An 11,078-nucleotide genomic window follows, 5' to 3' on the forward strand; every position below is an offset into this window, starting at 1 on the left:
TTACCATAAAAAGATTCATACCTTTCTCTTATGAATCACTTTACCCACAATCCACTACTGCTAATAATTTAATTAAACAGCAAAGTAATTAATTTAGCCAGTACAGGGGAGCACTAAACAAGAACATTTTAACGTTCACTAAAAATAACTGATTTACTGCACACCTGTAATTCTAAATTACACCACCAAAAATACACTGAAAGGGCTGAGCCCAGGCATTCATAGCAGTATGCCAGGGGAATATGAGAACCAGTTTGGAAGTGTCCAAATAAACCACCAGGCTGGCTCCACACTTGTAAGAATGCAAAGTAGTAAATTGAGGTGAACTGCTTCTACATCCAGAAACGTCATGGCTGCTGCTGCTACCAGCTTTAAGGCTTCCCAAACCGAATTACTGAATGGTAAAGCAGTAAAAATGTCACCTACTTTATCCATCATGTCCCAAAACTGGTTCACACACTCCTAAAAATGAAAAAATAATTTGGCCTGCAATCTCTTACAAAATTCTAACAATTGCATTTTCAAAGCCACATTCCTGGTTCTTGGAACTACTATACCTTATTATCAATGGAAATAGCAATTCAGCAGATCAACCAAATCACAAGAACACAAATTTGGAGGTTATTCCAAAAACTAATTCGAATGAGACCCAACTGTACTGTACAGAAATTCTAAGCTTGTATTGAAGCAGCAGTCCCAAAAACCAAGAACACTGCATCTGGGATGCCACATGACACGCCCCTCAGACAAAAAGAAACTTCACTCTTGCCCTAGGAGCATTGGCAGGAATGATTTGGCTGATCAAGGCAAGAAAACAAATCTCACACCAAAATGTTTTTCCATCTGTGTTATCTGGAGAAATACCACATGGGAGCAGCACACATGACTGCACGGAGGTTCACAGTGCCCAGTGCTTCTTGCATTTCATGGTCAAAATAAGCGATGGTACAATAATGGCAATGCCATTCATAATTTCAAAATCCAATGCGGGAGCACCAGTACACATACCAAAATGGCCTATCCAGGGGCATCCCCGTCACTGAAATGTTAATCATTTGACAAATCAAGCTTCACATCTCTTTTCAAGATGAATGCTCCAGAAAACCAATACCTTTCAGTCCTTCAAAGACTCCATGGAGGGTCATTTGAGTCTGGGGGAGGGGCTCAAGGCATTATTCAAATTGCTCTCATCAGTAGTTGTGTCTAAACCAGGGCTGAGCAATCTCTTTAGTCCTAAGTGCCACCAGCAGGGCCAAGAATCAGGAGAGAAAGGAAGACAACAGCAGCAAAGGAGTGAAGAATGAGAAAGACGACACACATAGTGTGCACAGGGGGTAAGGCAGAGGACCACAGAGGCAGTCTCCTCAGACCTACTGGTGGCAGCAGAGCTTGGGCACTTCCTCTGCCCTGGGCCAGAATTTGGACACCTGGGCTGTGACAATGTGCACCTTAAGGCATCACATTACAAAGCAGATACCTTATTTTGATCTCTCCAATTGCCAATCTGCTATATTTTTTCCTAGGGAGGAAAAGCCTAAGAGTTAAGTACCAGCTAATTTTTACAGTTTAGAACCTGAGCAGCACAAGGTCCAGCTACCAAATTGTGATTCCAGGAAGACATCCACAAAATTTAAACAAACTATCTTCCTGCCAAATTTAAAAACCTAAAATAAAAAAAAAAAAGACAGAAAAGAAAGGAAAAACCTCCCACCTAATGTGAAGAATTTTCCTCAACACAAAAAGGCTCCTCTCAAGCTAATCGAAGCCCTCATGACCATATTAAGCCAGTCAAATCATGTGTAGGCCAAGGGACCATATACACAACCCTGTCTGACATACAGGGCAGAACCACACAAAAAAGTGGGGTGGGGTAGGGGGCTCACTCTCAAGCCTAGACAGAACACATACTCTACCCCAGAGCAGCTTCCAGTGACAAAAGTAACCAAGGAATTAGCCACAGAAGAGATGACACACCGACCTTCTTACCCTACTCCACCACCAGTACCATTACCTTTTTCTTTAACCAGGTCTTTAAGTGACTGCCATTTCACATCAAAAGGGATATTTGTAATGAAGGCTCTGTATCTTTTAGTTGGATTGGCATACGGCTCAAAGCGATTGCCTCCTCTTTTTATGTTTTTCTCCTTCCTCTTCTCATTCTGAGCAGGACGTTCTCCTTCACTGAATTCAAAAGAGAAAAAAAAGCGTTTATTTGTTAGCACAAGCCAAAAGACAGTATCTGATCTACCAAGTTTACAATTCTACACAAAGTCACGTATGACACAAGTCTAGTACTGGTTTTGATTTGAGACAAACTAAACTGCTTCACGGGGCACAAAGCTACAGTAGTGCATTCCTTAAAATCCACCTGAGAAGCTATTTGCAAAAGTACCTTCTACTAAGCTGACGAATGCTCATGGGCTATAACAGCTTTAGCAGTGAGGCTAAATCCCACCTGAAGTGCAGAAACAGGAAGACAAGATTTACAAAGTTTTGTGGAATGAAAATATGAAGTGGGGCACATAGACCCAACCAATCTGAGCTTCACAAATGAAAGTATTTTTCATATTATGTAACCAAAAAAAGGGAGGGGAAATGTAAAATGACATAGCCCCTGTGTAAGACAGTTCGGTGGTGACCAAAAACTAAACGTAGAATTACCATGCAACCAGCAGTTCCACTGTGAGGTATATACTCCAAAGGAAAGCAAGGACTCAGATACTGGTACATCAATGTTCACAGCAGCATTAGTCACAAAAGCCAAAATGTGGGAGCCACCCAAGATCAGTGAAATAAACAAAATGTGAATGATCCATGCAATGGATCATTCTTCAACCACAAAGAGGAAAAAACTTTGAATACATGCCACAACATACATGAACCTTGAGGACAGTGGGCTCAGTGTAAAAAACAAATATAAGCCCAACACTTGGAGATACCTAGAAGGAAGCAAATTCACAGAGACAGAGTAGAACAGAGGTTACCAGAGTCTAGGGAAGGTGGGAAAAGGGGTTATTGAATAATGGAGGCAGAATTGGTTTGGGATGATTATTTTTATTTTTGACTTGGAGTCTCACTGTTGTGTAGGCTGGAGTGCAGCAGCATGCTCACGGCCGTCCCAGAGTCGATCTGCTGGGCTCTGGTGATCCTTCCACCTCAATCTTCCAAGCAGCCGGAACTACAGGCGCACGCTACCACACCCGGCTGATTTTTTGATTTACTGTAGAGATGAGGTCTCACTGTGTTGCCCAGGCTGGTCATGAACCCACGGGCTCAGGCAATCCTCTTGCCACAGCCCCATAAAGTGCAGGGACTGAGCCACCGTGCCCAGCCCAGGATGATATTTAAAAGTTCTAAGAATGGACAGTGGTGATGGGTGCACAATACTGTACTTAGCTACACAGTAGAGATACTTACAATGATGTGTCTTATAGATACCTTAATCAATTTTTTTTAGTCCAGAAAAGGGGAAAGAAACCATTCTCCAAATACTCCCACTTACTTTGAAGGTAAGAAACTCTAAGTCTGAGCAACACTGGTAGGTAGAAGACACCAAACCAAGCAAACAATCCCACCTATGGTAAAGAAGGATGAATGCTTTTGGGCACATCCTTCCCTGTGATCTTGTTTACCTTAGTGTGTTAGGTGCCAGCCACCATGATGCAACATTTTATCTCTAAGCACCAAACAAGAGGCTTGCAAGCCCAGGTGTGTATGCCTACCAGGGCAGGGCTCATGTACTGGTTGACCAGGAGCAAGTGTGGCAAGCTTCTCAGGGCACTGAGCCTTGCTCTTTCTGCCTTCCGAGCCCCATGCATTTCACCAATGAGAGTTCAGCAACTCCCAAACCACAGGCTCTAGCAGCTTGGGATCCATGATAAAAAATGGGGGAGGGAGCCAAGAGAACAGTATTGATGGTTTACAAAACTACCTTTTCTTGTTTAGTTTGATTAATTTAATGTAATTGGCCAGAGGCAGTTGCTCACATCTATAATCCCAGCACTTTGGGAGGTCAAGGCAAGAGAGGACTGCTTGAGACCAGCCTGGACAACATCCTGAGACCTCATCTCTTAAAAAAAAAAACTTTTAAAAAAAATTAGCCAGGTGTGCTGGCATATGCCTGTCGTCCCAGTTACTTTGGCTGAGGAGGAAGGATTATCTGAGCCCCAGGAGGTCGAGGCTTTGGTACACTGTGATCAGGTCACAACACTCCATCCTGGATGACAGAGTGAGACTCCCTCCCCAAAAAAATTTATTGAATTTTATTCATTTAAAGGGCTGATCTTTATTGTGGGACATCTTTCATTTGTAGGAGATGGGCAGTCAACTCCCATCAACACTTGATGGGAGTTGGAAAACTTTTTTTTTTTTTTTGAGTTGGAGTCTCACTCTGTCACCCGGACTGGAGTGCAGTGGCCGCTCCTGGCCATTGCAGCCTTGAACTTCTGGGCTCCGGCGATCCTTCCGCCTCAGCCTTCCAAGTAGCTGGAACTACAGGCGTGCGCTACCACACCCAGCTAATTTTTTGATTTATTGTAGAGATGAAGTCTCGCCAAGTTGCCCAGGCGGGTCTCAAACCTGTGGGCTCAGGCAATTCACTCACCTCAGCCTCCCAAAGTGTGGCCGGAAAACTTTAAAAAAATGTTTATTTAGGCAGGCTCAGTGGCTCACGCCTGTAATCCCAGCACTTAAGGAAGTGGAGGCGAGAGGATTGCCAGAGCTCAGGGGTTCAAGAACAGCCTGGGCAACATGGCAGAGACCTCATTCCTACAATTAAAACGAAAAAAAAAAAATCAGCCAGGCATGGTGGCGCATGCCTGTGTGGTTCCAGCTACTTGGAAGGCTGAGACAGAAGGATCACCTGAGCCCAGTAAGTCAAGAAGGCCACTGCACTCCAGCCTGGGTGACAGAGTGAGACTCCGACTCAAAAAAAATTTTTTTAAGTGTTTATTTAGGCTGGGTGTGGTGGCTCACACCTGTAATCCCAGCATTTGGGAGACCGAGGCAAGAGGTTCACTTGAGACCAGGAGTAACATAGCAGATGAGGTGATGTTGTGGCCACTCCAATCCCACATGCCTAGAATACAGTCTACCTGTGTCCACAACTGGCTCTCCCTCAGGGTAGCTTCATACCACAAAGCAGATCCCACAGGTACCCACAACTGTTACACAGACTACCTGTCCACTCCCAAAGGAAGTCCTGCACCAAAGTCTGCCAAACAGAACATATCTGCCAAAGCACCTCTTATCCTTGGCAGAAGATGAGGTGTTAAAGAAACTCACAGCACATGGCTCAACCTACCTATCTTGTTCCAACAGAGGGTCCATACAGAAATGTATTTTAATATAACTAGTTACTTTTGAAACGCCAAATATTTTCGGATTTATAATAAAAAACATTCTAACACAGGGTCCATGACAGTAATATTTCCAGTTTGTTTTCAGACTACTCACCTCACCTATGAGCTACAAAATGCACAAGTAACTAATTCTAGCCAAAGCAGGTAACAAAGTATCAAGCTGATATTCTGCAATGTATATTACCTCTAAGAATAAACTCCCAGAGGGAACCACAGAAGCTGGGTTTTGGTTTGGGGTTAATCCACATCACATGACTCCACCGAGAAAGCAGCTCACTGGTTTAATGCCGGAAGTGTGGGTATATGCCCAAAGTGTGGGCATAGCACTTCTATAAACAAATCTTTCTCTGGCTGATAATTTCCTCTCTCTGAGAAGTTTCTTCAATAAGGGGTTAGAACTATCTTTTTTTTTTTGAGTTGGAGCCTGAGCCTTCCAAGTAGTTGGAACTACAGGCTGGAACTACCACACCCAGCTAATTTTTTGATTTATTGTAGAGATGAGGTCTCGCCAAGTTGCCCAGGCGGGTCTCGAACCCACAGGCTCAGGCAATCCACTCACCTCAGCCTCCCAAAGCGTAGGATTACAGGCTGAGCCACTGCCCGGCTAGAACTATCTCTTAACATTTCCAGTTTAAAAAAAAAAATCTACCTTTTGAAAATCTACCACAACCAACTCAATTCTTGACTATTGAGAATGATGCTCAAAGAAATCTCACTTGGGCCAGGCACTGTGACTCATGCCTATAATCCTAACGCTTTAGAAAGGCCAAAGCAGAAGAACCGCTTGAGGCCAGGAGTTCAAGATCAACCTGGGCAAGATGAGACCCAGTCTCTTTAAAGAATATGAGACCAAGTGCAGTGGCTCAAGTCTGTAATCCCAGCACTTTGGGAGGGCAAGGCAAGAGGATTGCCTGAGTCCAGGGGTTCAAGACCAGCCTGGACAACATGGTGAGACCTCGTCTCTACAATAAGTAATAATAATAATTAGCTGGGCATGGTGGCATGTGCCTGTAGTTCCAGTTACTTGGAAGGCTGAGGCAGAAGGATCACCAGAGCACAGCAGGTCGAGGCTGCAGTGGCCAGGAGCAGCCACTGCCCTCCAGCCTGGGTGACAGAGTGAGACTCCAACTCAAAAAAAACAAAAACAAACCATCAAAAAAAAGAAAATATCTGCAAAGCATGCATCTGCAAAAAGGACTTTATACAGACTATATAAAGAGAAGGAATTCTCAAAACGCAGTAATAAGACAATTTTTTTTTGAGTTGTTGTCTCACTCTGTTGCCCAGGCCACAGTGCAGTGGCACACTTACAGTCATTGCAGCCTCAACTTGCTGGGCAGGCAGTCCTTCTACCTCAGCATTCCAAGTTAGCTGGAATTACAGGTGCGCGCCACCACGCCTGGCTAACTTTTTTGACTTATTGTAGAGATGAGGTCTCACCATGTTGCCCAGGTTGGTCTTGAACCCGTGGACTCAGGCAATCCTCGTTTCCACCTCCCAAAGCACTGGGATTACAGGTGTGAGCCACCAAACCTGGTCAGACCTCAAGTTTTTTTAAATGGGCAAATGATTGAAAGAAACCTCACCAAAGATATATGGATGACAAATAAATATATGTAAAGAAACTCAACATTACCAGTCATTAGGGAAACACAAAATAAAACCAAAATGCCACTATACACCTGTTAGGATGGCTAAAATTAAAAAGAATGACCACACCAAGTATTACCAAGGTTATGGAAGAACTGGTGGGAATGTAAAAACAGTAAGCCAGTTTGGCAGTTTCTTAAAAAGTTAAACATACATATATACAACCAAACCATTCGCAATTAGCTACTCACCCAAGAGAAAATAAAGCATATATCCACAGAAAAACTTGTACCCAATTGTTCACAGCAGCATTATTTGCAGTATCTCAAACTGGACACCCAAATATCTAACAACCAAGTAAATAAACTGTAGTATGTACAATATACATAAAAACAAAATAATACTTAACAAAAAGCAATGAGTTATATGGATGAATCTCAAAATAATTACGCTCAAATAAGCCAACAACAAAAAAAGAAGTGTATACTGTATGGTTCCACATACTCTAGAAATCTAACCTTACCTAGCAAACTTATCTGAAACAGGTTTTCTCAACCATGGCACCAGCAGCATTTGGAGGCAGATGACCTTTTGTTGTGGGGGTTTTCCTGTACACCACAGGATGTTTAGCCAGCAGCCACAGCCTCTACTCAAGAGACACAGTGACAATCCTACGCCCAAGTCATGAAGGCAAAGATCAAAAATGCCACTAAGATACTTCCAAATGTCCAGAGGGGAGAGGGGAATCACCCAGGGAACTACTGATGTATGCTGATGGAAAGCTGATCAAGGGTTGCAGGGAGCAGGGACAGAGAGGAGCTAGAGAGAATTACAAATGGACAAGAGGATACTTCTGGGGATTATGGATACGTTTAGTTTGATTTCAGTGAGGGCTTCATGTGCTGACACTTATCAAACTGTACATTGTAATTATGTGCGGTTTATTGTACCAGTTATACAACAGACTTTTTTTTTCCAAAACAGTTTCTACTACAGCTCGTTTAGTTTCAAACCTAACCCCAATAACTTAACTTGGTAATATACTTGTAATCTTTCAAAGAAGATCTGAGGTTGGGAGTGGTGGCTCACACCTGTAATCTCAGCACTTTAGAAGGCCTAGGCTGGAGGATTGCTTGATCCAGGAGTTCAAGATCAGCCTGGGCTACATAGCAAAACCATCTCTCTACAAAAAAGAAACAAATAAAAATTAGCAGGGCATGGTGCCATGCACCCATAGTCCCAGCTATGAGAAGGCCTCAGCAGAAGGATCATCACCTGAGCCCCAAAGGTCAAAGTTGCTATAAACTATAATCATGCCACTGCACTCCAGCCTGGGTGACAGAGTGAAACCCCTACTCAATTAATAAGTAAATAAATAACAAATAAGATTAGAAAGATTTGTAATCCTTCAAACTGAAGCCACAATAAACAGTTCTACCCAAGTCAGTTAAATTCACAGTTGCCACTGGCTCTCAATTCCCAACTGTCAATGAAAACTTTATCTGGTTCTGGCATCCAATCTTTCACCCAAAGTTCTAAATAGATCCATTATAAAAATTTTCTATGACATTCTATCAACCTGTTATGTCATAATGTGGTTAATTATGTTTAATATGGCTTAGGAATGCTTCACTCAAGTTCTTTGAAAATTGACAATTTGGCTGGGCTCGGTGGCTCAGCCTGTAATCCCACGCTTTGGGAGGCCGAGATGAGTGAATTGCCTGAGCCCACGGGTACAAGACCCACCTGGGCAACTTGGCGAGACTTCATCTCTACAACAAATCAAAAAAAATTAGCCGGGCGTGGTAGCGCACGCCTGTAGTTTCAGCTACTTGGAAGGATGAGGCAGAAGGATTGCCAGAGCTCAGCAGGTTGAGGCTGCGGTGGCCAGGAGCGGCCACTGCACGCCAGTCTGGCTGAGTGAGACTCCAACTCAAAAAAAAAAAAAAAGTTGACAATTTATCATGTCACTGCTCCACCACACTAGAATTATACTATACACTGCAATCACAACAAATAAAAAGATTGAGTGCCAGGTCAGACACGTGGCTCATGCCTGTAATCCCAGCACTTTGGGAGGCTGAGGTAGGAGGATCACTTCAGCCCAGGAGTTCAAGACCAGCAAAAAATTAGCCAGGCGTGATGCCACAAGCCTGTACTCCCAGCATTGAGAGGCTGAGGTAGGAGGATCTTCTGAGCCCAGGGAGTCAAGGTTGCAGTGAGCTGTGATCATGCCACTGCACTCCAGCCTGAGTGAAACTCCAAATTAAAAAAAAAAAGGTGCAGTTTGAAATGGCACTCCCAATACCCTGAAATTCCCATGACACTTGAGGGACAGACGAGACCTTCCCCCTCTCTCCCTTGAGAACCATCCCTTCTAAAGTGATTCTTCATAGAAATCCTTTAAATCCTGAGCTCCTCTAATGCATTTAAGACATGAGAGCACTATTCATAGCAGGATTCTAGCTCCAGGTCTACCACTTAACTACTCCCATGTGACTCAAGTTCTTTTACCTCCCTGGTTCTTTACCAGAAAAACCAACACAAGCCGGGCTCAGTGGCTCAACCTGTAATCCCACGCCTTTAGGAGGTTGAAGTGAGTGAATTGTCTGAGCCCATGGGTTCGAGACCTGCCCAGGCAACTTGGTGAGACCTCATCTCTACAATAAATCAAAAAATTAGCCAGGCATGGTAGCACGCGCCTATAGTTCCAGCTACTCGGAAGGCTGAGGCGGAAGGATCACCGGAGCCCAGCAGGTAGAGGCTGCAGTGGCCGGAAGTGGCCACTGCACTCCAGTCTGGATGACAGAGTGAGACTCCGACTCAAAAAAGAAAAGAAAAGAAAAACCAACACAACCTGTATCCACAGTAGCTCAGAGATGCAGTGAATGAGAATCATCAAATAGCAAAACAAAATGCAGCTTGGTGAATGGTAAGTGCAAAATATCTAAGGAGGCAGGTGATGAGCTAGGATCACACATCCAGGTCTGAACTCCAAGGTCACCATGTCTTCACTAGGTCTCACTCAGTTCCCTCATCTATAAGTGGAGGTTACAACCTACACACTTACAGGTTTAAGAAACTCTTGGCACACACTAACTGTGGCAATGAAATGTTTTTCTATTAATAATTTTCTGGAGAAGGCCCAACAGGGAAACTGATTCACTCCTAGGTTTCTAACGTTGCCTCTACTGATAAGGCTTTAAAAGAAGCCAAGCCGGCTCGGTGGCTCAGCCTGTAATCCCGCACCTTGGGAGGCTGAGGTGAGTGGATTACCTGAGCCCGCGGGTTCGTGACCCGCCAGTGCAACTTGACGAGACCTCATCTCTACAGTAAATCAAAATCTAGCCGGGCGTGGTAGCACGCGCCTGTAATTCCAGCTACTTGGAAGGCTGAGGCAGAAGGATCGCTGGAGTCCAGCAGGTCGAGGCTGCGGTGGCCGGGAGCGGCCACTGTACTTCAGTCTGGGTGACAGAGTGAGACTCCAACTAAAAAAAAAAAAACAAAAAAACAAAATAAAATAAAAAAATAAAAATAAAAGAAGCCAACCAGGCATGGCTCGGTGGGGTTCTGCCTCTAATCCCAGCACTTTGAGAGGCCAAGATGAGTGGACTGCCTGAGCCTGCAGGTTCAAGACCAGCGTGGGCAACTTGGCAAGACCTCATCTCTTCAATAAATCAAAAAAATTAGCTGGGTGTGGTAGCATGCCTGTAGCTGCTACTTGGAGGTGAAAGGATCACTGGAGCCCAGCAGGTCAACGTTGGGGTAGCTGTGAGCGTGCCACTGCACTTCAGCCTGGGCGACAGTGAGACTCCAACTCAAAAAACAACAAAAAAGAAGCAGTCAATCAGAGCCATGGTTGAGGAAACCCAGGCAGTATACTCATTGCAGTCTACCAAAGAAGCAATCCCACTTTTAACTCTATGACTGCAAAACACAGTAATGGGAGAGCCCATTCGAGAACCACCCATCCCCAAAAGCAAGTTAATCTTTGCAGGCCAGTATCTTTTCCTAACCATTAATAAAAGCAAAGAACCAAGTGAAAGCAGAGAGCCTGGGCAGCGAGACCTCATCTCTACAATAAATCAAAAAATCAGCCGGGCGTGGTAGCGCATGCCTGTAATTCCA

The 11,078-nt window shown here is 44.2% G+C and overlaps 1 protein-coding gene across 5 annotated transcripts in view; it reads right to left on the reverse strand.

Moving 5' to 3' along the window:
• HNRNPM (heterogeneous nuclear ribonucleoprotein M) overlaps positions 1-11,078 on the reverse strand; it is a 54,196-nt gene that overhangs the window by 31,441 nt on the left and 11,677 nt on the right. For 4 of the 5 annotated variants that reach the window (XM_021715480.1, XM_021715481.1, XM_021715478.1 and 1 more), the window contains one exon: positions 2,012-2,181. The gene's annotated coding sequence lies outside the window, so the exon portion shown is untranslated. Of the gene's footprint in view, positions 1-2,011; positions 2,182-11,078 lie in introns of those variants that run through there. The other variant, XM_021715479.1, reaches the window with a different exon arrangement.

This window comes from Carlito syrichta, unplaced genomic scaffold, assembly GCF_000164805.1.
Source record: "Carlito syrichta isolate Samal-C Ts95f unplaced genomic scaffold, Tarsius_syrichta-2.0.1 Scaffold307152, whole genome shotgun sequence".
Taxonomy (NCBI): Eukaryota; Metazoa; Chordata; class Mammalia; order Primates; family Tarsiidae; genus Carlito; species Carlito syrichta.